A 26,650-nucleotide genomic window follows, 5' to 3' on the forward strand; every position below is an offset into this window, starting at 1 on the left:
CCAATTAAATGACTGTAGAGTGCCCTTTTGGATTAATTACATGGCTATTTGCTCACATTGCCACACATGCTTCAGAATTTATCATATTACAGTTGAGTCAATAGGAGTCTAGATTCTTAGCCCTATTGCGAAGGATAAGAAGTCAGGAGTTTTTGTTTCATTGTCTTCCTCTTGAGCAGCAAGGCCTTGGGGCAGTAATGGACTAAGTGACAACCTATGGTGTGAGCAACCAGCCCTCTTGGCTGCCCTGGGAGAGAGAGTTATCATCCAGACCCTGGGGACCCCTGTCAGCCACAGGATTGAACGTCATCGGAATGCGTAGCCAGTAAGGGAGCACGCAATAGAGTTTCCCAGTTAACAACCCAGAGAAAATAAAAATATTTCTGAGTGGCTTGAGCATTTGCTTGAAAACACAGTTTAGGTTTAAATAATTTTAATAAAAAGCATTTAAATCAGTGCATTTCAGTTTTCCGCACACTTCTTAGTAGTTGGGGTCCTTGAGAGACATGCTGATTGGCTTGAGGCCATTTTGCTTCCTCCTGCAGGCTGGGAGCAGCCTGCCCCAGGGTGGTGTTTCACCTAAATGTTGGAGCCAGAATGGGGCCTGGGTCCTTGCAGGGACTGGTGGGTGGCTGAGCTCACAGAAGCCTGGGGGTGGTACTTCAGTCTAACTGAAGACCACTTTCACGTTTCGTAGGAGTGTGTGGCCTTGAGTTTTTGCTCCTGCCTTGTCCTGCTTCTACATTAACACTCTTCATCGTTCAGCCTTTGCAGTCGCTTTGTTTGGGTGTGTGCAGCGCTAAGCAAAGAGCAAGACGTCATCTTCTGGTTTCTGCATGTACTTTCCACAACCTAGTCGAGGTTCCAGCCAACAAGTCCATGTAAAAGCAGTCGCCTAACCATGGTGTCTTCTCCCTGATGCTGAGCCCCAGTTGTGCAGCTGCCTGAAGGAGAATTTAGTGAAAGACAAGGCAGCAAAAGAAATCCGAGTCTCAGCTGACCCCCTGCATGTTCTTAGGGTTGCCTAGAGTCAGGACTTCAGCTTTGCCCAGGAATTTCCAGTCTCCGCGGAATCCAGTTTGTCTGCCATACTTGAAAAATAAACTAAGAAAAGAAATTGCAGTTTAAAAGCCCAGATGTTAAAATATGAGTAGGATTTGTTTTTTAGTCTGTTTTTGGAATTTGGAAGTTTATCTACTATTTTATGTTGCTCCGTCCCTGCAGAAGCTGAATGCAAGGTGGTAGTTGTGTGTCTGGTCTTCACGCCGCCAAACACGTCGGGAGTGCTTACGAATTCATAATAATACGAACTCTTTGAGCTTCCAGGAGATATCTGATTCGCAGAGTGCCTCCTGTTGTATAATACCATCCTAATCAGGGTAGAAAAGAAATGACGTAGGTCAAGCCGTCAAGTTGTTGAGCTGGTCCTCGTCCGCACAGGGGCTCTCACACACAGGTGGGCGTTCAGGCACACGTCACAGAGCTCTCGAGTTGGATCGTGACTACCCCACATCATCCTACTTGGAAAATCCAAGAAGTGATACAGAGCCTGAATTTCCATAGAGCTTCTGAACTTTGTGTTTTGGACTTCTGATAGGTGCTTTTCTTTCATTCATGAAATGTTTACCGTTTCTAAAGATGGGACTGCTGGTGTTTCAATGGTAGAATTTGTGTATCAGGGCATATGTGTGTGTGTGTGTGTTTAACATGGCTGTTTTGGAGCATTGGTCTTGATCCAAAGACACTGTCCAGGGTGGGCCCTTTGTATGCAGGGTACACATTTGGGAGCAATGAGAGCAAAGGCAGCTAGCAGACACAGCACCTGGTCTCTGGTCTTGGACTCCAGGGTCATTAGCATACTGGTCTCTGACGGACAATTGCCTTTATTGCTGCAATGCCTGGGCACCCTAACTGTGGCTGGTGATAGACACAAAAAAAATAAATGGCACATCCCCCCTCAGGCGCCTTGGTTTTTCCAGGAGAAGCCTTTATCTTTTTTTCTTTTTGAAGAGAAGCAGAGTCTGCAAAATAAGCTTTCAAGTTTCATTGGAAAGCTGCACCCAGGTAGCGAGATCTCTGGCAAGAGTTTGCTTTTTTCCGTTTCCAGAGCGCAGGCAGTACATAATTTAGGAACCACTCTGTGCTTTGATCAGGTCAGTCGTCAGCTGTGATTTGTTGGCTGGTTTTTCTTATCCACTACGGGAGTTTTGTTGTTGATTTGGAAGAAAACTTATAAGTACTTGTTTCCAGGAAAAGTTGGTTTTACATGGAATATCTTAGACATTTGCTTTGCAGAAAGGACTGGAGGTGGTGTTTTAATTACTCTCAGGACCTCTTTCAGTTAAGAAATGACTGTCTTCTGTTCTTTAGGGTCTGTTTAGGATTGTGGACCTGATTTGGAAGGAAGACTTTGGATAGCTAGTAACAAAAGTGACTTTTCCAAATAGGCAAGAGAGAGTGAGAAAGTTTCCTCCCCTATCTCTTAATGATAAAGAGTGAATGCCCTGCATTTTTGAGGATTCCTTTTCCCTATAGAGCATTTCTTCTTCTTTTTTTTTTGAGATCACATTGGTTTATAGCATTGTATAAGTTTCAAGTGTACATTATTGTTTATCAGTTTTTGTATAGACTCCATTGTGTTCACCACCAATAGTCTGATTTTTATCCATCACCGTATGCATGTGCCCTTTTACTCCTTCACTCTCCCCTCACCCACTTCCCCTCTGGTAACTACCAGTCTGTTCTCATCTATGTGTGTGTGTGTGTGTGTTTATCTTCTGCATATGAGTGAAATCAGATGGTATTTTTCTTTCTCTGTCTGACTTATTTCACTTAGCATAATACCCTCAGGGTCCATCCATGTTGTTGCAAATGGCACAATTTGGTGTCTTTTTTTATGCCTGAGTAGTATTCCATTGTGTGTGTGTGTGTGTGTGTGTGTATACACACACATCTTCTTTATCCATTTATCTGTTGATGGGCACTTGGGTTGCTTCCAAGTCTTGGCTATTGTGAATGATGCTACAATGAACATAGGGGTGCATATATCTTTTTGAATTAGTGTTTTCATGTTCTTTGGATAAATACCCAGGAATGGAATAACTGGATCATATGATATTTCTATTTTTAATCTTTTGAGAATTTCTTATATGGAGCACTTGCTGAGGCTTCCAGAATTCTGTTCTCCCAGATTCCTTCTTCAAGTCTAGAGGAAGCCTTGGTTGGTCCCTTTAGAACACCTCTGTTGAAGCTTCTCTTTTCCTCTCCTTTACTTCCTGACAGGCAAGCCCTGGTGCTCACCTGCCTGGCCTGCGTTTTCTCTGTCTGCTTGGGGTTGCTGTGAAGAAGTCCTTCTCCCTTTATGGCTACAATCTGAAAAGGAAAACAAACAGCCGAAGCTCCCCCTGCAGCCCAGCAGGCTGGGGAAAATAGTTCTCATTCTCCTTGTTCCTGGGTTCAAAGTGCACTTCGCGCTTTATGGGGTGACCAGCCCTCCCAGGTTTTGGTTTGAGTGGGCCTGCATTTAGGCTGGTGGACAATTAACCACACTGACCTCCTCCTTTGCCTTCGTTTTTCTGGCTGAGTTGACATTAATGCTCTGAGTGAGAAGGGGCTGCTGCTCCTTTGAGCGCAGCTCCAGGCAGGGCTGGGGGACATCTGATCTTGTTCAAAGGGGACGTCTCTGAAGCATGAAGATTGAACTGATGGTGACCCCACCCTGGGGGAAGCAGACGCGCCCTCTGGAGAACTGGCCGGGAGGAAGAAGCCGCCAATTACTAATCCCACTGGCCTGTGGGTCTTCAGGGTCTCATCTCCGTTTAAAAGAGAGAGAATTGGGGTCGAAGGTAATAAAATAGGCCTTAAATTAGAGGAGCAGGGGGTCATTTCATCTAATTTTGTGGTTGTTTCTGAGGAATAAAAGGCGGAGGAGATGATTTCATTAGCCCCTTTGAGATCTTTATCCCAGTGAGATGGCATTTGGGGATGTGGCAGAGCCTCCCAGGGGCTGGCCATTCCCCTCCTGGTAGACTAGAGCGAGATTTCCATGGCACCAGGAGAGTGCTCCGGAGGCACAATCAGCATTTAGGGCACGGGGGTTGGGACTGTAGCGTTTCTCTTGCCATAACTGAGTGACTTAAGGCGGTTGATACAGGTCCCGACATACCGCGTAGCCCCTTACTCAGGACCATGGCATTCACACTGAAAATAAAGAAATCCACCAGACAAGAGCATGCATGTGGAGTTGGGATGGTATCTTTTACTTCTGAGGAAGGTTTGCCAGTCATCTGCTGTTGACGTGATTTATTTGGAGCATGATGGTTATCAAATTCCTTTGAGCTGAGCAGTGTTGAAAGCGTTAAACCGTGTGGTGGGGAGTTTGCAGAATGGTGAGAGCTATGCCTTCTGCGTGATTCGTGCTGTTCCGTTCACAGTGTACACTCATTTCTGCAGCTTCATAAAAGCCCTGCTATCCACGTTTGTTTGTATCCATGTACAAGACAGGAGTGAGGCAGAGAGAGCTGTGTGACTTGCCGTAGGTCTCCCAGTAGGGAAGTGGGGATCTGGGACTCTATCTTGGACTTCTAACTTTCAGATTAAGTCCTCTGTGATCATAATTAGAAGAAACAGCAGGAAGATGAGGAGGAGGTGAATTTATCCTCCAAGAGCAGGGAGTCCTCCAAGAGAAGGGAGAAAAGTGTGATGAATAGGTGGTTCTCGGTACCAGCCACCAGCTGGCACGATTCCCCAGGGCAGCAAGCTTCTTTCTGAGGGCGAGGAAGGTGATCCAGGTGGGCAGGACAAGGCAGGTGGGAGTTGAGGGAGATGAAGAGGGCGGATGGGAAGAGCCCTTTGTACGTCTGACGCAGTGGTAAGCCAAGTGTTGAGTAACTTCTCGAGTGCCTGTGCCTTTGATCAGGAAGGTCAGAGGTGTTAACTGTCTACGTTATGGCTTCTTACAGGTTTATTTCTGGGGCCCAGCCTTTTCGATAGCCATCTTCATTTACATTCTTACTGTCTCATATCTGATTGCTTTCTAATCTTCAGCTTCTCCCTCTCTACTGTATAAATTGCTGCTTAATATTTGTGAACTTAGCTCTGAAAAAGAAAAAGAAAACTTCTATTATGTGTTAATAATAACCTTAGCCACTGTGAAGTGCATTTAATCATAGCTTTGGTTTGCAGAGATTTCATAAAAATCTATTCCCCCCACTGATTCAGGGCCTGACATTTCCCCCTACCAGTTGATAGTGAGCCATCTCCCTTTCTGGTGGATGCGGTGCCCTTGGGAACTTCCAGAAGGTGAAACTCCAGCCAAGTGTTTTCCTGAAATGTTATCTGAGGGGAATTTTTTTGGGGGGTGGGAGGGAGATTTTCACTTGTTTGACTAATGCTTGTCCTTATCCTGCACAGGAACTTTTCTTACAGCCCTCCAAGGCAAGAGTCCTCTGTCTCTGGCCATGTGCTCTTCCTCTCCTTCATTACGGTGGCTAATCAGAAGTTGGCTATACTTCAGTGCCTCTTAAAAGCTTTTCTCTCTGGCTGTGTCCAGGAAGTTGAAGTGCAGTGTCAGAAATAATGTGAGTTGATGAGGAAGAAATAAACAAAACCCAGGCAACATGTGAGGGAGCCTTGGCAGCCCTGCTCCTGTTTTTCTGTAGTTTTGATCTGAAGGGACCAGATTTCCTCCATGTGGAAGGAATGAGGCTATGAGGGTGCCTGTGCCAAGGAGCCTGAGATGTGCATGCCAGTGGGCCTTCTAGATTAGGGTTTCACTTGATCTCATAAACTGGGATGAGAATGAGTTGTCTACGCTTGACAGCATGAAGGTAAGCCACACATCTGCAGCCTGAGCTATATGTATGTGGAGTAAAAACAGCATCTGTTTGGGGAAGCAGAATATCCCAGAATGCTTCAGTCCCCTCTTGGCACCAAAGTGGAAAGTGGAGAATAGGGGAGCTAGGAGGAGCTTGAAAGAGCTTCTTCTCTAAGCCCTTTAATTTCAGTTATAGACACTGGATGACTTGGCCAAACCCCCCTGAGGGCAGTGTCCCTTGTCTTTCCTGCTAGTTCACCCTCAAACCTTTGGTCTCTGGTGTGTATTCGGTGCTTAATATGCACTTTTTAGGTGAATGAATAATGTAAATGAAGATATGACTTCTGATTCCTTGTCTAGTGCTCTTGGAGATATTTTTATAGGCTGAAAGGTCTGTAAGAAGTGGTGTCAATTAGCTTTTCCAGAGTTGAGGCTTTCTTGAGATTACGTGTAGATTAGAAAATTGAGATGTAGCAAGATTCAACTGATTCCTTAAAGTTGGTGGTGAAGTTGAGGGGAAGACGGGCTTTCTTAGGCTTGGGGGGTGGGTGGGAGGCGGGATGCCACATTGTAGTCTGTGTGAGTGGTGCCCTGTGGAGCTGGGCAGAGCCTGCACTGTGCAGAGGCAGTGGCCCCAGTCACTCAGCCTCCCTGGAGGAACTAATCAGGACAGTCATGGAACAAATAGGCTTGAAGTTGCCCTCTACCCAATAACAGTATCCAGTGGCCAGGAGCCCACCCTTCTTTTGTGGCCCAGTGCCCCCTTTTCAGAAGGACATGCTACTTGGAGCTCATCAGTCTTTCAATCTGTTTATGGAAGTGTATGTGTGTGCAAGATGCTGTGGATGTGACTGGAAGGTCCAGATATGTTTGAGCATTATAGCAATAGAAGGAGGACTCATTTCTCCATATTGATAGATAGCGTAGGCAAATTAGTCTCCATCACCCCCAACCTCATTTTGAAAATTGGAGCCCTGCTCTCGTTGGCCCCAGCCAAGTAAACCAGGTTGTATGGTGTGCTGTGCTTAGAAACCCATAGGGGTAAGCCACACCGCTGCTTTTAGGCTGGTAACGCAAAGCATTGCTGTTTCTTTATCTCCTTTATTTGGCCTCCCAGTTAATTCACAAAAAAAGGTTTACCATTACACATGAGTTTTAAAATTTAGAATAGTTATAGGAAATTCATTCAAGATGAAAAGTTGCCCAAGAGAATTTGTAAGGCCAAGAAATTTTGTTTAAATTCACAATCACTGACTGAAGAGATGTCATTGTTTGCTGCTTGGACAGTTTCGTCCACCCACTCTGGTCCATCTACCCATCCTCCCAGCCTGGGGGGGCTGGGGATGGAGTTGTCTTCTTAAATTGACCCTTAGGCTTCACCACATAGCCTTGATGTCCAAGGGCGAGTGTGCTCCTCTGGAACCCTTAGCAGCTGACCACTTTCATGTGGAATGTCTGTGCCTCCTCAGGGAAAGAGAGCACAGTTCCTTCTGGAAATCTGTTCCCCCTCAACAGGCCCTTTCACTGGTTCACCTGACTTCTGCTGAGCTGACTTCGTAGGTGTCTCTTTGCTTCTCTCCAGGAAATATGCAGCAGACATCCAATCTCCTAAGGGGTTGTAAGACAAGCTGTGGTCTAACCCTGATTGATGACCACAGGGAGAATTGGCTGGGTTATTGGCTTCTGCTCTGTATTAAAGATCACAGGGCTTATTGATCTAAAGCTGGCAGGTATTCTGCAGGCCAGAGGTGGGTCTGACCAGGTCTCCATAGCAGCAAGAATGATGACTGTCAGCTGGATTATTAGAGCTTAATCTTGCACAGTGGCATTAACCATTACTTTGTCTTTTGGTGAAACTCATGCCTTGGGAAGTGATTTTGTGATAGTATCCTCCTGGTCTGGTGTTTGGACTTCTCATGGGGGCTGTTCTTTGGTACCACTGTAGTTATTGTGAGCCAGTTACTGTTGTACAGTGCTGGCATAGCGCTCAAAAGTGAATAGTACATGTTTTACCTGAACCCAGAATATTCCATGTGCAAAACCATACAAATTAGAAACAAATTCAGTTTTTAGGAGTGCGTGTGTGTTGATAAAAACAGCTTATTTGAAAAGTCTAGTTTCTTGTATTCATTTACATTTGGGGAAAACTTGATTATTCTCTTCAGGATTCTTGAAAGTACAAACAAAAGTGAGGTGGGACTGTCTGACTTCCCAGCTATGAGCCCTGAGCTTTCATGAAGGGTAATTTAGAATGCAAACCTTTTAGTGGAAAAAGTGTTTTGGCATTGCCTGTTGCTGAAGGCATGGTTTTTGTTTTTTTATTTGTTTACTTGTTTTATTGCATGTAACATCATTTTAATTCAGTAGTTTTCTTTATCTGTTTTTTTTTTAGGTAATCAGTGGGGATCTGTAACCACAGTGGCAGAAAAAAAGTTAATGGAGGTTTATATAATTGTGTTCATGTTTGCAAAATTAAATGCTGAAATGTGACGGAATTCTATATTCGTAGGGTTCCAACTTGCTATAAAAAATGTAATAAGTTAAAAGATTGGTTCATATTTGTGATTTTCTTATTGCAAAGGGAAGTCGTATATATACATTCATTCATTACTCCCCAAATAAGATGTAAATCACCTAAGTACAGTTTTATAGGGAGTTAGGAGGATAAGAATCAAAGTTTGTGGTTATTTTGCAAGCATCTTGCTCCTGTTTTTCCAGCACAGATCAGAGAAGTCTTTGATGGGCCCCATGTGTCTTTTCGCCCATTTATACCTTTTGTATTTTCTTTACATCATTTCCTCCCCTGCTGGGCTCTTTCCCCAGGATCAGGATCAAATCCCCAACCTTCACCTCTGTTTAATCGCCGCCCTGTTTGTAAGGCGTGAACCACAGGGTCTTCATGAGAGGACCAAGTCCTTCCTCCAGTCGGGCCAGGTCCCAAGGATGTCTCAGTCCATGTCTTCTGGTCCTTTCTGGAGCCCAGTTGTATCTAACAAGCAGCCCAGCTCACCCTGAATCTAAGGAGCTACGTGTTCTGTAGCCTAAAAATGTTAATGATTAAATACACAGGATTGGAGTTTGTTTGGTGATTACGCAGCCTAAGTATTTTTTCAATTAGCAATCATTAGAGGGCTCTGTATGAGGCTTTTTGGAGAAGAGAATGTTTGGGAAACAGCCCTTCTCAGTGCCGTTTCGCCACAGGGGGAATGACTCTGTGTGTGTTTGGGCAGGGCCTGTGGTGGGGAAGACCAGCCTGGAGTCAGGCATGCCTGGGTTCCAGCCCTGCTCCCCACTCCCAGGGCCTGTGGCCTCAGGCAAGTTACTCATCTCTCCAGGGCTCAGTTTCCTCATCTGTAAAGTAGGAATAATCATCCTCACTCCATAGAATTGTTAGGACAGTAAATGACTAACCTTTGTAGGGCATACCTGGAACATAGTCAGTGGTAGTCACAACCCTATTAAAATAGGAGCATGTTGGCTTTAAGGAATCCAGTAACTTCTGAAAGTTTCTCCTCAATTGAGCTCAGAGCATTTTTGTAGCTGATGTTGTTTTCAGGCCTGTCATGCGGTTACTGCTGGTGCCGCTCTCTCCATATCAAAGCTGCTGCCTGGGTTTCCTGGAGCCCCGGCCTGTGTTTACCCTTTCTCCTAGCAGACAGGTTCTGTAAACCGGCATTTCCCAGGGCTTCCTTTGCCCTTAGGATCAAAGAAGTTCTAGAGTGTGTGTTTTGACATGAGGCAAAATTAATAGTCATTTAACAATTAGATTAGCCCCGTGGTCAGATTTGTTAGAGAGTATGTGTTTCTTGGGAGGAACGCCTACCGAATGAGGGCCATTCTCCGTGCCTATCTGCTTTCTGGGACAGCTAAGATTCCACCTCCTGGGGTGAAATCTTAGTTGGAAAGAGGGATGCAAAGCCAAAAAATTGTATAAAAAGTGTTTATGTTTGTCCTGGGAGAATGGCACCACAGCACACACCATTAACGAGCCTGGCCCGCTAACAGTCCTGCACTGCAGTGTGCACCACCCCAGCGGTGTAATTTATGTCACTCAGGGAATTGTGGTTTTATGTGCCTTGTAGTGGTGTCGTTGAAGCCTTGTTTTCAGAGGAAAATAGCAATTAATGTTAGAAATAGGAAATAGCTTTACAAATTTGTGGTGGAAGAGACCCAATAAAAATGACTATCAGAGTTCCCCAAAGGTAAATCTCAGAGTTTATGAATGGTGTTTTCTGTCTGGTGTTTTCTGCACAGCTTTTGATTTGTCAGTATAAACTGAAGCGTGATGGCCACAAACAGAGCAGGACATGTGAGAGACTGTTAGTGCGGGGAAGAAAGGAGGTCCAAGGGACATGCAGGCGCCTGTGAGGTCTCAGGGACAGGTGGCAGAGGACCAGGGTGTGTTTGCTCACATTAGGCCGTGTCTGTGTCATTGCCGCTATTGTTCTCCTGCTGGGAGGTGACAGATGCAAGAGACTGGGCTGAAAGAGCGGCTGTTAATCTGTGTCTCTGGGTTTGCTTGCTCCCATGCGTAAACATTTCAGCTCATTCTTTTCAGAAACAAAGGACGAGAGTGAGTGGACGGGAGCCGCTGAGTACTGAAGCCTTTACAGTCTGTTTTTTGTTTGTTTGTCTTTAGTATGACCGATGTGACTGGGTCATCTACATTAAAAGTGACTCATTAAGGTAAAGAATGGTTTCATGATGAGAATTCTGATTTTCAGACTTCTAGGGGAACGTGTTTTTAAAATGAGATATTCCAGTGGAGCCACAGCGTGTATGCATTGCACTCACAGAAATTCAGCTATACACGTGTGGTTCAAAAATAGGGAGAGGGGCTGGCCCCGTGGCCGAGTGGTTAAGTTCGCGCACTCCGCTGCAGGCGGCCCAGTATTTCGTTAGTTCGAATCCTGGGCGCAGACATGGCACTGCTCATCAGACCACGCTGAGGCAGCGTCCCACATGCCACAACTAGAAGAACCCACAACGAAGAATACACAACTATGTACCGGGGGGCTTTGGGAAGAAAAAGGAAAAAAATAAAAAAATCTTGTAAAAAAAAAACAAAAATAGGGAGAGAGAAGTAATGGTGAAAACATTGTGGGGCTGCTTAACAGTCTACTCGTTAGAGGGTGTGCCTTCGAGCAGGATTTCTCCACCTCGGCTCTATTGACGTTTTGCGCTGAATAATTCTTTGTCGTGCAGGCTGTCTTGTGCGTTGTAGGATGTTTAGCAGCATCCCAGGCACTCGATGCCAGCAGAACCCCCCTTTCCCAGTTGTGAGGATCCAAAATGTCTACAGACATTGCTGAATATGCTGGGGTCTGGAGGGAGGGGGAGGGCACAGTGATCTTGGCTGAGAACCGCCACCTTAGAGTGAGTGACAGGAGGTGCTTTTCAATCTGTTGTTCTCTCAGGCGACAGTGGTTCAAGATCCTCTCAGACTTCATCTTCCTTACGGAGTAGGATTGGGTGCATAAAAGGAAATAAAAACTCTGAGGCATAGTGAGTGTAAATTGCGAAGGATGACTCAGAGACACCAAGTTTAAAGCGTTAGGGATTAACTCCTCAAGGGAGCGCAGCCTCAGTGAAACCTCTCCTAGAAGTTTCTAAAGGCCAAAGCCACATAAAGAAAAGCTACGGGTCCGTTTACACAAATCCTTGACTTGTCAGTTCAGAATTTCTTGGTAATAGTGGGACTCATGGCTGATTTCTAAACCCCAAGTCTGTTTATTGACTCTGGATAATACCATTGGCTGTTCCCCTGCTGGTTTTGACTGGTTTTTTGAAAAGCAGTCATCTGGTTCGTTTTTCTCAGGCTCAGCATCCCCAAACAGGCAATTCTGAATTGTAGTTCAAGGCTCAGTGCAAATTACTTTTATCAGAGTGTTTGAGTTATTTTTTATACAATATGGCTGGAGAGGTTCCTGATTTTAAAACAGGTCCCTATTCTTGAATCTGGGTGGGCTTGGCATCACTCTGACAGCAGAGTATGACAAAAAGTGTCATCATGTGACTTCTGAGGCTGGGTCATAAAAGGCTGTGCAGTTTCTGCCTTGTTAGCAGGAACACTGTTCAATCCCTGAGCCTCCATTTGAGAAGTCTACCCTATGGCTGACATGGCAGGTGCCCCAGTGGACAGTCTCAGGTGAACCCACCCTTCCAGCCATCCCCACTCACATGTGAACGAAGCCGTCTTGGATCCTCCACCTAATAAATGCCACCTGATGACCTCTGCCATTGCCACACGGAACAGAAGCATCACCCAGCTGCTCCTTGCCCAATTCCTGACCGGTAAGAGTTGAGACACCATAAAAAGTTATCTTAAACAACCCCTAAAAAAATAAATCAACCACTTTGTCTACTTCTCTACTAAAAAACTTGTTCTAGAAGCTTCTTGAGGGATGGTTTATTGGTCTTCCTAAAGAACTTTTTAAGGGTAATCATGGCTGTGCACATGTTTTTCTCACCCTGCTGACTTTAATGCCTCTCTGGCATAATCTATTAACTATTAACAGATATCTTAATTTTAATAAATATTGCTTAATAACAACTATTAAGTAAATAAAGGTGCGTTTGCTCTTGTTTAATCTGGAGATAAGGGTCAGAGCCCTTGCCTGATGTGGTGCCTTGTCCCAGATTATTGCTCTCATGTCCCAAGGCGACTCTTTGGACCTTCCCTGAAGTATGCAGTTTGAAAGAGCTTTCCAGTGATTCTTATCAGATTAGGTCAGTTTGTCCTAAATCCAGTGCTGGGGTTGCAGGCACTCTAAAAGGTGTGTCTCCTGGAGGTGAACAGCGTTAAAGTGTAGGCTGTGAAACTTGCACCTTTGAGTGTATGGATGCAAGTCTGTGTGCCTGTTAGCAGACAGAATAACTATCCCTTAGGCTGAGCTGGTTAGGGAGGAAAAATATGCAATTATTTGAACTCATCTCTCTCTTACTAGAGGACTAATAGCATCCTTGTAAATGTGAATTTGCTGGGCTCTTTTAAGAAAGCCTGGAAATAACATAATGCCATCATTAGAAGAGACTTGTGACACTTCACACTTTGAGGTCTGCATAATAAGTTCTCCCAGGAGCCGGGGTTTGCTTCAGGAAAGTTAGAATTAACAACCCACATGCAGGGATCATTTCTCCCTAATTAGGACAGGTGGGCTGGGTAAGCTGCCTTTATGCCCATCAGTGCCAACATACAAACAAGTGCAGGTTGTTAAGGGTATAGACATACAGGCATGTCGCTGTTAATGCTAATGTCAGTGAGAAGAGTCAGGCTAATATCAAGAGCTGTTGGCTGTAATATTGCAAGGAGGGCAATAGCTGTCTTCCTCAAAGACTGAAGAACTGCCAGTGAGACTTCCTTAGAGTCACCCACATCCCGCATCCCTGTTAGCATCCTTTCCTTTCCTCTCTGGGACATGTCAGGACACAGACCAGGGATTAGGGGAGCTGAGCATCTGTTGGCATGGTGTTCTGAAGTCTGGATGTCACTGCCTTGGAATTCTTGCCAAATTCTCTTTCTAGCTTTGTGATTTTTGTGTAAAATGTCCTCAGAAGCAATCCATAGTCAGGGTGGTTACAAAAGAAACTTGGGAAAAGAAGTTTGGATTTGCCAAGCGAATGGGGGACTGGGAAGAGAGGAGGAACATAGGGCAGAATGAAGGAGGAGGTCAAGAGGGAGGAGGGGGTTGAGCAGTGGTGGAGGAGACAGTGCGGCGATTTTGGAAGTGTTCCTGGTCTTAGGAGCAGGAGCACCGTTGGATACTTCAAACCCCATATCCTGGCCCCAGCTTTGCAAGGGTAAACCTCTCTCTGTGCAGGCACTGAGGGGAGTTACCTGTGGCTGGTCTTTCCAGAGTGCCGCCCCATCACGTGGTGGAGAAGGGAGGGCGGCTGAGGAAGGAGTGTGGAGTCGTATTTCTGTGCATCCATCAGCTTGACCTTCTTGGTTATTTATGTTTTTGGAGCCAGATGAGTGGTCTGCTTGTGTCAGAATATAGGTTCTTTTAAATTGTAGCACCACGTTTTGAATCTGAATTCGATTTTTTATTTTGGGGCAATCTGAGTTCTTTTAGATTAGGCTAAACAAGGCAGGTGGGGGCTTCTCACCATGCCCCTCCTTAGAAGACAGATCTGTAGATTGAAGATGATCTGGTAGGTCATAAGTTAATTTGAAATCTTGGGCTTAGTGTTTTTGAAAGAAGAGATTAAGAACGCCTACCATATATGGATTTGTTGTTAGAAAGCAGTTTTCTATTAGCTGCTGAGTCCTGAGGACTTTTCAAAAATTTGGGTTATTTTTAGTCTAATTACCAGTTTAACAATGCAGGTTTGATGAAGGAAAAGGGGAGAACTCTGGTATGTGTCCTGCTTTTGTCCCTCCTTTCTTTCTTCATCTGCCTTTGCTTTCTAACAGGTAGTTCTTGGTGAAATGTCCTTGATGTCCTTTTCTGTTCCCTGTAATGTTCTCAAGTCGGGCAAGGCTGTCTCCTCCTCTCTCCCCCTCCCTCCTCCTCATACCAGGGGAATTTGGATCTGGGAGGGGGATTGGTCTACCCAAAGGCTTTTAGGGGAGAGGGACCAGGGATCCTAAATCCTGCACGTGAATCCCTCCTGAAATGCTCATATTGCCTGCATTGTAGATGGAAATCAAAGGCTCTTCTGCAAATTATGGTGGAGAAAGAGTGTTGAACTTTGATTTATAAACTGTGAGTAACTAAGATAAAACAAGCCAGAGGGTTGAGTGGTTAAAAGGCCAGGCTTCGGAGCCCGACTGCTTGGGTTTGAAACCAGCTCTAACATTTACCAGCTGGCTCATCTTTGGGACATTAACCACTCTCACATTTACCAGCTAGGTGATCTCTGGGAAGTTACTTAAAGTCTGTTTGCTTCAGTCCCTTCATCTGTAAACTGGGGTTAATAATACCTCACAGGTTTTTGTGACCATCAAGTAGGTTAGAACAATACTTGGCACATTTTGAGTAGTCAGTAGTTATTTCTTTTTGATAAAATATCATTCTAAAGGGTCCCAAGACCCTCTTCCTATTCCTGAATCTTTTAGTCTTTTTTTCTTTTTCTAGACGTGAACTATATATTTTTTTTATTTTTCCTTTTTCTCCCCAAAGCCCCCCGGTACATAGTTGTATATTCTTCGTTGTGGGTCCTTCCAGTTGTGGCATGTGGGACGCTGCCTCAGCGTGGTCTGATGAGCAGTGCCATGTCCGTGCCCAGGATTCGAACCAACGAAACACTGGGCCGCCTGCAGCGGAGCGCACGAACTTAACCACTCGGCCACGGGGCCAGCCCCTAGACGTGAACTATATTGATGCTCATATTTTTATATTTACACAGCCAATATGGGTTTTACCACAATTTTAAGTTCAAATATAGCAATGATTTTAGAATATTTCTTAAAGACTTAGAATGAAATGAGTAGCGTCTTAGAATATAAACAGTAAGTGTGTTTGCCAGATACCGTGAGAAGCACTTGTAATGGGGCTGATTGAGGAATGCTTTTCTAATTCCAGAGGTGCAGCTAGAAAGTAGGTTCTGTCTCCTTACAATGAGTGGGCTTTACGCAGAGGCCCAGATGCTCAGACTGTGGGTAAGAAGGAGCCGTCTCCCACCCTCCTGAGACCCAGGGAAGATGAGAGGAGGCTCCCTAGCCAGAGAAGGTGAGTAGAGTTGTTCTTCTGGCATTTTTCTCTTGGACCCTGCTTCCTAAGGGGCCAGCTGAAAATGGTCCTGATTCTTTTGCAAGTGCCCAGGCAAAAAGGCCAGTCTGCCCAGAGGCATTGAGGGTGACAAGATGAGATTTGGGGCCAGGATTGTCTAGGCATATTTTACCCATGAAGGCTTTTGAAACTTGGAGCTACGAACTTCAGGGTGCACTGAAATTACCCGCTGTTCTGGAGAGATTACAGACCCTGTGAATCAGCGCATCTGGGTGTGTCTCAGGAATCTGCATTTGAACCGTCTCACGTGAATCTGCTGTGGTGGCTCCACGTGGAACACATGAAATGGCGGCCAGCAGGGCAGAATTCAAGCTCCTTCATAGTGACCACAAGTCCTTTTGTGACATGCACTACCACTTCCTCTTTGGACTCTTACTTATTATGGAGGGCAGAGGTTGGCCCCCACTCCTCTTCTGCCTCCGATCTTCCTGCACCATGTCACCCAAATTCTCACCACATTTGGTTCTAATAATTTGTCTGTGTGTCTGCTTTCCTCCTTAGCACCTGAGGGCAGAGGATTTTTCTTATGTATATTAAATCCTAGAAATGCCTAGCGTTGTATGTGGCACATAGGATGAAAGGCCCAGTCAATGAAAGTTTACATGGACTGACTGCTGGTTTTCAGAGAAAGGAGGAGTTGGAGTCAACTGAGGGGAAGAAAAAAGAAATACCTTAGAGCTAAATCCCATCATCCACTAATGTATCTAACAGCATGGCACCCAAATCCACATCAGTCAGCAAGCGCTATTTCTAAGGTCTGTTCTTCAACTGTTGTAGGGTTCTCTAGGGTGCCCAAGGAAAGAACGTGTTATTAAGTGGCATTTGCTTAGAGTGTTGTAGGCCCCAGGGAGGATACAGACCAGGGCTCTCTTACAAAGATAGCTATTTACTCCTTTCAGTCCTCCTCCCAATAATCCTTTAATAGCAATCTTCACATCCCCATTTTGTACCTGTTGAAACTGAGTCACAGGTCTGACAACTTTCCCAAGATCATAAAACTAGTAAGTAGCAGAACTGGATTTTGGACCCCAGCTTTGCTCAATTCAAAGTGTGTTTGAAATCACTACCCTGGCCTTTCTCTTAGTATGAAATAGACACGGATAGACCATTTTGAATGGACTTAAAAATTAGAAACTGAGATTAACAAACAAGGACAGAAGGATGGAAATGACTGATAATTGGAGAAGGTTGACTTCGTGCAAACAGAAGAGAGTAATAATTAGCATCTGTTTTATACTGGGCACTGTACCTTCATTAGCATCCTTAATCTTCACAACCTCTCTGTGGGGTATTAGACCCATTTTACAGATGAGGCAATGGAGGCTCAGTGAGTGTAAGTAACTTGTGTTAATAACACAACTAGTAGATGGCAAAGCAAGGATGTGAATCCTTTTCTTACCGTGCCATGCTGTGAAAAGGCTGGGAAGGTCTCCTTGCCTAGTCACTTGTAGTCACCTTTAGAGTACATGGGATAATCCTGGATGTAAGAACCAGGAAAACCAAGTGCATGTTCCAAGTCTCTCATTGTCTTATAAAACCGGCTACCTTTACACAGCATTCGTTTCTCATCCAGGAAATTTACTGATGGCTAAAGAGAGAAATAGCCCACAATGGAGGTAGAAGGCTGGCCAAGGAGGCATGACCTCCAGGTAGTAGATTCCATGGATTTGGCCTCGCTCCTATGACCTCTGCTCCTCCAAACCTGGTAAAGGGTTTATGGCAATTGGCATTCTTTGCACAAGCAAATGCATCAGCTTCTCTGCACAACTGCCTGCTCCATGGAGCCACTCCATCCTTTTGGTACTTTATCTGCCAAGGGGACCTCAGGATTGCCAGGAGTGTGTATGGTGGAGCTCACTGGGGAGGAGAGGGCAGAATGAGGCTATCCATCCTCAAGCAATTAGTGGACCATCCCACGTGCATCATAAAGGATGGCTCTTTGCTCAGTCTTAATTCATTAGGAAATCACTGTCTCCCCAGCTCATTTGGTGCCAGCCTTAAGGGCACTTTAAATGTAAGACCAAGTGATGCTGTGAAAGGGGGTCCAGTGCTTTCAGTTCAGCCGCTGGCGCCAGGCCTCTGGGCCATCGTGCTTTACAGGAGCTGCTTTCATAGAAGTAATTCTGGGTATTGGGGCGAGGAACGGCGGCCTTTGTGTGGAGGAAATGTGCCGTGGGTAGGCAGTTGACTGCTTATTAGTTTACTCTTTCAGCCAAATTATTTTTGTTGCTGTTAAAAATTAATTTTAATAATTGCTTTTGGATCAAGCTGTTGAATAACTGAGCCAAGTTTTCATGCCCAATGAACTTTTATAGCAAACTACCCTCTCTTTATGGAGTTATTATGAGGATGGTATTTGTAAAGCACTTTAACTGCTTCATGGAAGGCTCTGGATAAATAGTCGTCGTTTTCAGAGTTTTGGAGGAATGATTATACAATGGCATTTTAGTTCTAAAAGATGCAAATCATACTCTGCTACTAACCATTTGCTTTAGTGGCTATTTTCCTATTTTTAATTTTTAAACGGAAATCTATCCAAAAGACTGGGGTGATTTTTGTATTTCCGTAACATTATTCAAAGAGTTAAAAAAATCTCTTTAATCTGAGAGGAAATGTTTTCATAGTATCAGTTTGAATAGTAAGCAGGTAGTAGGAAATGCTCCATTGTCAGTGAACAGCTAACTTTGTATTAATTTGTAACAAAATGTGTAGTGAAAGCACAGTCTTTTACTATCAAAGAATGTTTTTTTCTGTCTTACTGTTCTCTTTCATTTTGCCTTTTGGAGGAAAAACACCAAAAAATGAAAATTGTTGTTTTGTTGTTTCAGAGAGAAGTATAACTTCCCAGAGAGAAACATCTTACAGTGTAGCATGGGGTTTTAAAAAGTGAAACACCTGCCGTGTGTGTGTGTGTGTGTGTGTGTGTGTGTGTTCGTGTTCCTAAGAGCTTGTCTGTACCATATGTGTGGAAAATGGAATTAGAAAAAGCATCCCCTTTATGGCCTGAGTACATTCTGAGTTTTAACAACAGACGATCAGTAAAATTTGAAGTTTGAGCTCCCACACAATCCATTACACACAGCAGCTGTCAGGATTGTTAAAAATGTAAATTAGATTGCAGATTAGACTGCATTCTCTCCCTGCTTGAAATCTTCCAGTCCTCTCCTGTTGCATGTGGGATAAAATCCAGATTCCTGGTCAAGATGCACTAGGCCCCGGGGTGATCTGGTTCTGCCAGCTTCGCCAGCCCCAGCTTATCTTGCTCCAGCCCTGAGATCTGTCTTTCTGGTCCTCAGCCACCAAGCTCCTGCCCCTGTCTGAGCCTTTATGTGCAGCCCTTTTACCTGCCTGCAGTGCTCTTGCCCCAGGTCCCTGGCCTGCCTGCCTGGGGCTCCGGGCTTAGCTGGGCACCACACCCTCAGGCTCTGGTATGTCACTTAGTGTGAAAGGAGCCTGGAAGCTTCATGGGCGAGGGTCAGATGGTGATTCTTACCCGTCAGGGTACAGAGACTGACAACGGACAGAGTCCAAGGCCCAGGCTGGGTTCCACCTGGAGAGTCTTCTCTACCTCAGTGCTCATTGACCTTGCCCTGCTCTGTACTGTACTTGCGGCCAGGCCACACAGTTTAGAGCTGCTGTGCTCCAGCCCATTCAGCTGTCAGCTCTGTGTTGGAGGACAGGGACTCCTGTGATCCCTTGCTTGAGGAACACTGGCATGGTGTGTCGTTTTCTTTTAAAGGCTAGTGCCTTGGAAGGATTTATATCTCCTCTCATTTGTTTGTTTGCTCATGGCAACTAATAAACTTTTTTTTTCAGTGATAAAGCAGTGAAACTTTAACTGAATCTGAGCTGCACCATTCATCTGCTTCTGGCCTCTTGGGGAGAAATACTCAGACATCCTATTAATGCCCGTGCAATGCTCCTCTCTTTACTTAGGGTCTAATCACGTCTTCTCTTTGCCATGTGACAGGCGTAAAGAATATTGCTGCTATCCCTGCATATGGCCGAAACCACATTTTCTAAATAGATAAAGAGTTGTTCAGGAATGCACGGGAGAGAGAGGTAGAGGGCATGGGAAGGAGAGAGAAAAAAAGAGGGAAAGGGGGAGAGGGCGAAGAAAGGGGGAGGAAGGAACAGCAGTAACTATGGCATCTGATCTTTGCTGCTTTGGTAGTTAGAGAACCTGGCCTCTGAGGATAGTCTACACCCGAGGGACTACTGATGGTGTACTTTTCCCTGGAGTATGTTTGTGTTTACATAATAGCCTTTGTGCTTAATATCTTATTTACTGAGGCCCTAAATTTTGGGACTATATGGAGCATGCTAAGGGGCCTTCTCCCCTTCCCATTCCGTAGACCACCTCCAGTGCAGACCACTGTTCTGGATCCGCAATGGACCTCTATTATGAACCTGCTAACTGGTAGTTGTTTTAGACCCTTTGCCCCTTGAGTTGAATCTTGCCAGTGATTGGTGGGCATATTTCCTGATCTTTCTAGATTGAATCTTTCCCAGTTGCCTCTTCTCCATTCTCCCATTCCCTTTTGGTAAAGTTTCATTTTAGCAGCCATTCTCTGCTCAGACAGGGCCACGTGCTGAGTACAGAGCACCCAGCTGGTATTTCTTGAACCAGGTTCTGCTGTACTACTGTGTCTCTCATGGAGTTCCAGAGCTGGAAAACGAACATGTGCTGCTGGGGAGGCTGGTGCTCCAGTGGGCTTGGGTGGGACTGACTGGACGTTGCTCTGCTCAGCTCTGTCCATGGCAGTCTGGGTGCGTGACTCCAGTTATGCAGGGAGCTACCACCCAAGGCAGGTGCTTCACCAGCCTGAGGGCTCTGCTTCCTTCTAGGGGCTTCTGATAATGGCAGTGAATTTTCATCCTATAAATAAAGGATGACTGTTATCCTCTCTATAAAAAGATTCTTCTTTTAAAAAAAGATATATCGGAGCCAGCTCCGTGGCCGAGCGGTTAAGTTCACATGCTCTGCTTCAGTGGCCCAGGATTTCACCAGTTAAGATCCTGGGCACTACTCATCAGGCCATGTTGAGGTGGCGTCCCACATGCCACAACTAGAAGGACCCGCAACTAAAAATATATACAACTATATACTGGGGGGATTTGGGGAGAAAAAAAAAAAGATTGGCAACAGTTGTTAACTCAGGTGCCAATCTTTAAGAAAAAAAAAAAAAAAATATATATATATATATATATATATATATATATATATATATATATATCTCAATGATTTTCTTACCCCCAAAATGAAAGAAGCTTAATTTTCTGGGGTTTTTTCTGTTGTTTGAAGAAAATACTTATTATAGAAAGTTCAAACAATACATGAAAGTACAAGTAAAGGGCAAACCATGCCAAGCAACCACCTTCTAAAGATAATTATTGCCCATATTTTTGATGATCATCATACACATATACACACAACCTTAGATATATGACATTGTATTATAAAGCATTGTTTTATTTTTTTCTTCACAATACATTGTGGTAGTCTTTCCATGTCAATAAATTTGGATTTAGACGCCTCCTTTTTAATATCTGAAGAATATTCCGTTGTATGACTGTGTTCTTGTGGATGGAATATTTTCCCAGTTATGGGTAATGCTCCATTAAACACCCTTCTGCTACACTTGTCTAATTATCTCCTAGGGTAAATGGATTAAATCTGCTGCGTCAGAGTATAAATATTTTGGATTTTCATGCAGATTGACAAAGTACCTGCAGAAAGATCAATTACCGTCTCGTAATGTAGGAAAGCCTGTCACTGAATTTCTTTAATGTTGTTCTCTAACGTATGTTAAATGATTAAATTTCCCAAACTTTTTAGCTACTTTTTTCTTGGCAAATAGACTTTGGATAACTAGTTAAGGAGAAGTTTAATGATTATTTTTGTAACTCCGGTGGTTAAACACCAAAAATGTATATCTAGTATGTATTTTCCTTTACATTATTCTAATGTGCAGTTATGTCTTTTTTTGACTTTCATTTTAAGTAACCATCACATTGGAGATTATGCAATTAAAACAGTGCCCTTTTTCAGTCTCTATTTTGGACAGTCTGTCATGCTCCCTAATTTCATATTACTGCTAAAACTTTGCTAAAGAGAGCTTTTTGGCAGTAAAAGTAGCAAATGCTGTTTTGTAATTTGATAGAGATTTAGAGAAATCACTCAAGTTCTTATCTGGAGGTGTAATCTCCAGGTGAGTATTCTAGCATTTCCACTATGGAAGACGCACTGCTTTCATGACCTTCTCTGGTTTCTTCTAGAATGTTTTCTCCATTCGCTTCAGTCTGTGAGAGTTTTCCCAGATCCCTGTGATTAATGACCTGTTGTTCTAGCCCTTTGAACTTTATCTCCTTCATCTTGTTTGTCCATCCTCTGGTGTCACCTGAAACTTCTTACCAGTTCATTGGTTGACTGTTTATCTTTCTTTTACACTTTCTTGAGTTCATCTAATGATGAGGATATCATGTATCTTCCTAGAAAGCCTTTTAGTGTGTGTTCTTTTAATGCCCAGGGTGATGTAATATTTAACGTTCCCCATGTGCTCCCTTTGTCTGGACGTTACACAGATCTACGAAAGGTAGACTTTACCTGTTGAGATTCTTGCAGTAACGAGGTGTAGGCATCTTTAGCTTGGGGGAAAAACACCAACTTGTTTGGGAGAGTTTTTCAATGTCTTGTCTCCTCATCAGGTAGAGCTTTCTAGAGGAGCTGTTGAATTTTGATAGAGAAGGGATGGCTAGAGAGGAGGCTAGACTAGAATAAAATGGGAATGAGAGGTAGGAACCAAGAGGAGGGAGGTAACTAGGATGCACAAAAAAGACATTTTGGAGGAGGTTGTTGGAGTAAATATGTCAAATTTCATTTGTTATTAGATCATAACTTATTTTTAAATGTCCTTTGTCCACGTCAGAATGGCAAAATAGAAACCTATGGGAGAAGATATACCACAATTTAGATGTGGATTGGTAAAAGAGGCAGGACTTTGATAGACTCAGTGGGTCTGCTGTCATGTCACACCCAGTCCTCAGGCTGCAGGGTGAATTAGAACACAGGGAACTTTCGGGGGGCAATGAATAATGTGCCTGCTCAGCCAACCAGCCAAATGCCAGGGTTACTGGCTGGTGTTGGCTCCTGGGTGACAATTCACATTGTTTTCCAGCAAACAGCTGGCTTTCCCCAGTGTCTGAGTATGCTCATGGTGAGTGTATGGAAATGACTCTGAGGACACTAAGGTAGCATTTAATGAACTCTTCCTTCAGTGCTATTTAATAACTACTATCTTAGTGCACTAAGTGGTGGTTAATTACTGACTCTTTGGGCCACTGGGGAACCATTTAGTAATTACTACTTCATTGCCATTTAATAAATTTCTGTCTTGTACGTTAAATAGCACTGAGCAATAATTCACTGCCTAGTCCCTGGTGGTATAAAAAAGTTAATGCTGCTTCTAGAGATGCTCATCTGAAACCAGATGGTCACTTAGGCATAGGGAAAGTAAAGGTACAATAAAATCTTTGAAATAAGCGGTCCCCAGACTTTGGGATTTCATGGACCAGTTTTCTGTGTGTGTGCGTGTGTTTTATGTTTAGAAACTGACATAAGGTTGTTAAGTTTTTTATTTTGTCTAGTTTTGTTCCCCTGAAGCAGGCTGACTCAAGAGCACATTGCCCAGGGCATAGGGGGCACTTGGTAAGAATCGAGTGAGGCATTTTAGGACAGAACTTTTCCTGGTTACCCCTGTTTAATTTTGTTATCGTTTCATTGGAGCTCATATTAGAGATGTTAACTTTGTAAAATGTGTTATTGAATGTCGCTGACCAAAGAAATTTCACTTTATATAGGGATTGTGAGGGTTAAATAGCAAATAAGAAAGCTTTGGGAGGACCTCAAACTAGATTGTGGATGCAAGGTAAGTAATGTTGTCTGCTGACAATACTATGCAGAAATGATTCATCTTTAGATTATATTAAATTCTGGGGAATTCTCAGATGTAGAGCTGATTAATCTAAAGATAACTGATCTACAGGTTATTGTGTCTTGATTCCTGAGTTAAATTTGTGACAGATCAAAGGAGAAAATGGGTCAGTAAGAAGGATTTGGTTAAGATTGATACTTTCAAGTAGAAGCGTTAAAGACACTGCCTTTTCTGTGATTTTGCCTGTCATACGAGCCGGGTATGTTGTAAGGCGACCTGAGTTCTATCCAGGTGAGGTGGTATCGTGGTTGTGGTGGTAGCAATGATGACATAAAAGATCCTAAAAGTCCTGGTGAGTATTTTGAAGGATGGTGGAGGAGTGAGTGATAGTCGACAGCACCGAGAAGTGGCCCGTGGAACAGGTTCCTGCGATGGCTGAAGCCCCTGTCATTGCCATCTGTTTCCCAGACACACGTCATCCTGTTCAGATGCATTAATGCTTGTCTTGCATTAATGCCTGCCAGCTTTTGAAGTTGCATTGATTTCCTGGATGTCTTGTAGAATGTCTGATTTTGTCAGCTAATCAACAGTTAATTGAAACACTTTTCATTAAACTCCTCTTCCTAATAGTGTTTAAAACATAATTTAAACCCTAGCCAAGCCATGGCTTCTGTCACCTGGCTTCGGAAGCCCGTTAACACACGTAAAGTCTTCAGTGGGGCTGGATAACTTTTGCTTACTGGAAGTAATGGAAACCTCCTGTCACATTTTCTGATAAAGCACGTTGCTAAAAGATGAGTTTTTAGACACATTATTTTGTACAGGTTCATTCGGCAAATTGGTAAAGTGCAAAACTGTGTAAGCACGTTGCTCAGACATAAAGTTATGTACATTCTGTTAGAAAGGTCACCATGTCTTTAATCCTAGAGGTTTATGCTCTGGTTTAAGTAGAAGGGATTTAGAGAGTTCATAAATGTGGGGAATAGAATAAACAAGAAGGATTAGAGCAGTGTTTCTGAGCAGCACTGATGGAGAACCTCATACCTCATTACTCTCCCAGGGATACTCTTGACTTTATTGTAAAACCAGCCTTCAAGAAGCTATGGAGCAGACAGGTGTTTTAATAACACAAATTAAGAGCTTAATTTCAATCCTCAGAGAGTGCATGTGATGTGGGCATGAACACAAGGGTGTCTGGTCACATAGCAGCGTAGCATTTGCGTCTGTTGACTTTTTAGTTTGAGTTTCTTCAGCATCTTTACGACCACCCCCACAAACTCTCACAGATGGAATTCTCCTGTCTCTCTCTCTGATTTGGGTTCTGAACTTGTATCTGCATGGGATCGTTTTATGATTTTAAGTGGTAGATATATCCTGTTGCACTGAAAATATTGTGTTATAATTTTACATGCCCTTTCTCTGTATTAACCATATTCTGCTCATTTTGAATAGCCCATTTAGTATTTTATCGTTTTATGTGTCATAGTGTGCTCAACCAGCCCTGTCTTAGGGCAGCTGAACTCTTTGCAGTTTGAGGCTGGCATGAATGATGCTGCTGCAAACGTCTTTAAGCAGATTGCTCCCCCTGCATTGGGGTCCCTTCTTGGGGATATATTTCCCCAAAGAGAAATCCCTGGCAAAGCGTGTGGACCCTTTTGCAGCTCTTTCACTGTGTTACTACCTCCCGTTTGCTTTAAGGGCCCTCTGACGAAATACAATGAGGAAAAAATGACTGGAAGGAAAAGGAATTGTTTTTGAGGTTTGAAGCCTTCTTATTGATAATTGAGACTTTGCTTGCTGTCTACTGATCGGTTAGTTCAGTGTCCTGGGTAAGCGCACAGGCTGTGGAGGTGGCCAGGCGTGGGTTCAAGTCCATCACTTCACGTCAGTTTCCATCTTCAGAAATGCATAGAACAGCACCTGCCTCGTTGTGCTGGGTGGTGAGGTTTAGATGAGAGAATGTGCCGTGGAGTGAGGAGTTGGCACAGACCTGGCTCATATTCAGTGCTCAGTGAGTGAGACCTGCTGTGATTTGCTCTGACCGGGGGGCCTGTGGCAGCAGACCTGTGAGGTGGGGTTCAGGCAGCGTTGGCAGGTTGTTCCCCAAAGTCCTTGGCTCTAGGAGTCTTCTTGGGTGCGTGTTCACTGGACTCCGGTCAGCGTTCTTCTGCCGGGGGTCAGTTCTCACAGTGGCTCGTTCTCAGGCTTGTATGGGAATAGATATTGGTGTCTAAGGGTCCCTGTGACTTAGAATCCCCCACAGGCAGATGTTTGTTCTTTAAGAACAAATAAATAAGAAATAAATCTAATAAGACTATCAGCCATCTCTACGTAGCAAACTTATGCCATTCTTTTCTGGTACCATACTTCTTTGTTGGGGTAATAAAAGGAGAATTTGAGAAAGATGTGTTCCTTTCAATCCTAGATTTCCTTATCTTGAATAAAATGCCTTTAGAGAAGCTGGCGAAGAAGAATTTTAAGCTGTTTGTGTTTCGTAAGAAAATGTTGCACCTTCTACTTTCCTGTGACGTTAACAGAACTCTTTTTACCTTACAACTGGCTAATTTGAAAAAGTCAAAGAAGCGTCAGTGTCCTTTGGGCCTTATTTTTATTTTTTCTATTTCTCTTCTTCACGGCCGTCATCAGCTCCTTTGACTGTGTGTGTTTCAGTGATTTGTCCTTCTCGCTCCAGAGTAGGTATCAGATAAGCCTTCCTTTTCTGGAAATTTCAATGGGACCCCTTTTAAATGTGGTACCAAATTTCTTTAGCGTTTTTAGAGGAAGAGCCTAAATGTGTGTGTGTGCGTGCATGTGTGTTTTCCTCATTGATTTATTTTTTGAAAACATTTTTTGCTTTTTTGGTTTTGAGTTTGACTTCCCTGCCTGTTGGCTGCCACGCTGAGGTCCGGCTACAGCATTTACAGTTGTTCAGCAGTGTTTAACTAGGGGTGTGGTGGCTCTCTGCCTCTGTGTTTCCACTGCTGGATGAACCGAGGAAGTGAGGAAGGACTTTCCTGTGAGGAGACCGACGGGTTGGAGAGGTACCTCCTCCTACCCGCCTCCTGAGACCCCTGGCTTCTCTTCTTTCTGCAGCAAGTTAGCAGGTGGCCTGGAGAACGCAGTGGAGCCGGGGCTTTCATCCTCTGTTCAGCCTAGCCCTGAAGAGG

The 26,650-nt window shown here is 44.0% G+C and overlaps 1 protein-coding gene across 9 annotated transcripts in view; it reads left to right on the forward strand.

Annotated features, from left to right (window-relative positions):
- The window catches only part of LHFPL2 (LHFPL tetraspan subfamily member 2), a 157,895-nt gene that overhangs the window by 12,577 nt on the left and 118,668 nt on the right, over positions 1–26,650 (forward strand). Inside the window, exon 3 of one of the 9 annotated variants that reach the window (XM_070234640.1) lies at positions 11,942–12,109. The exons of 7 other annotated variants lie outside the window; for them this stretch is intronic. The gene's annotated coding sequence lies outside the window, so the exon portion shown is untranslated. Of the gene's footprint in view, positions 1–11,941; positions 12,110–15,342; positions 15,490–26,650 lie in introns of all 9 variants that reach the window. One more of the 9 variants, XM_023618119.2, reaches the window with a different exon arrangement.

This window comes from Equus caballus, chromosome 14 (assembly GCF_041296265.1).
Source record: "Equus caballus isolate H_3958 breed thoroughbred chromosome 14, TB-T2T, whole genome shotgun sequence".
Taxonomy (NCBI): domain Eukaryota; kingdom Metazoa; phylum Chordata; class Mammalia; order Perissodactyla; family Equidae; genus Equus; species Equus caballus.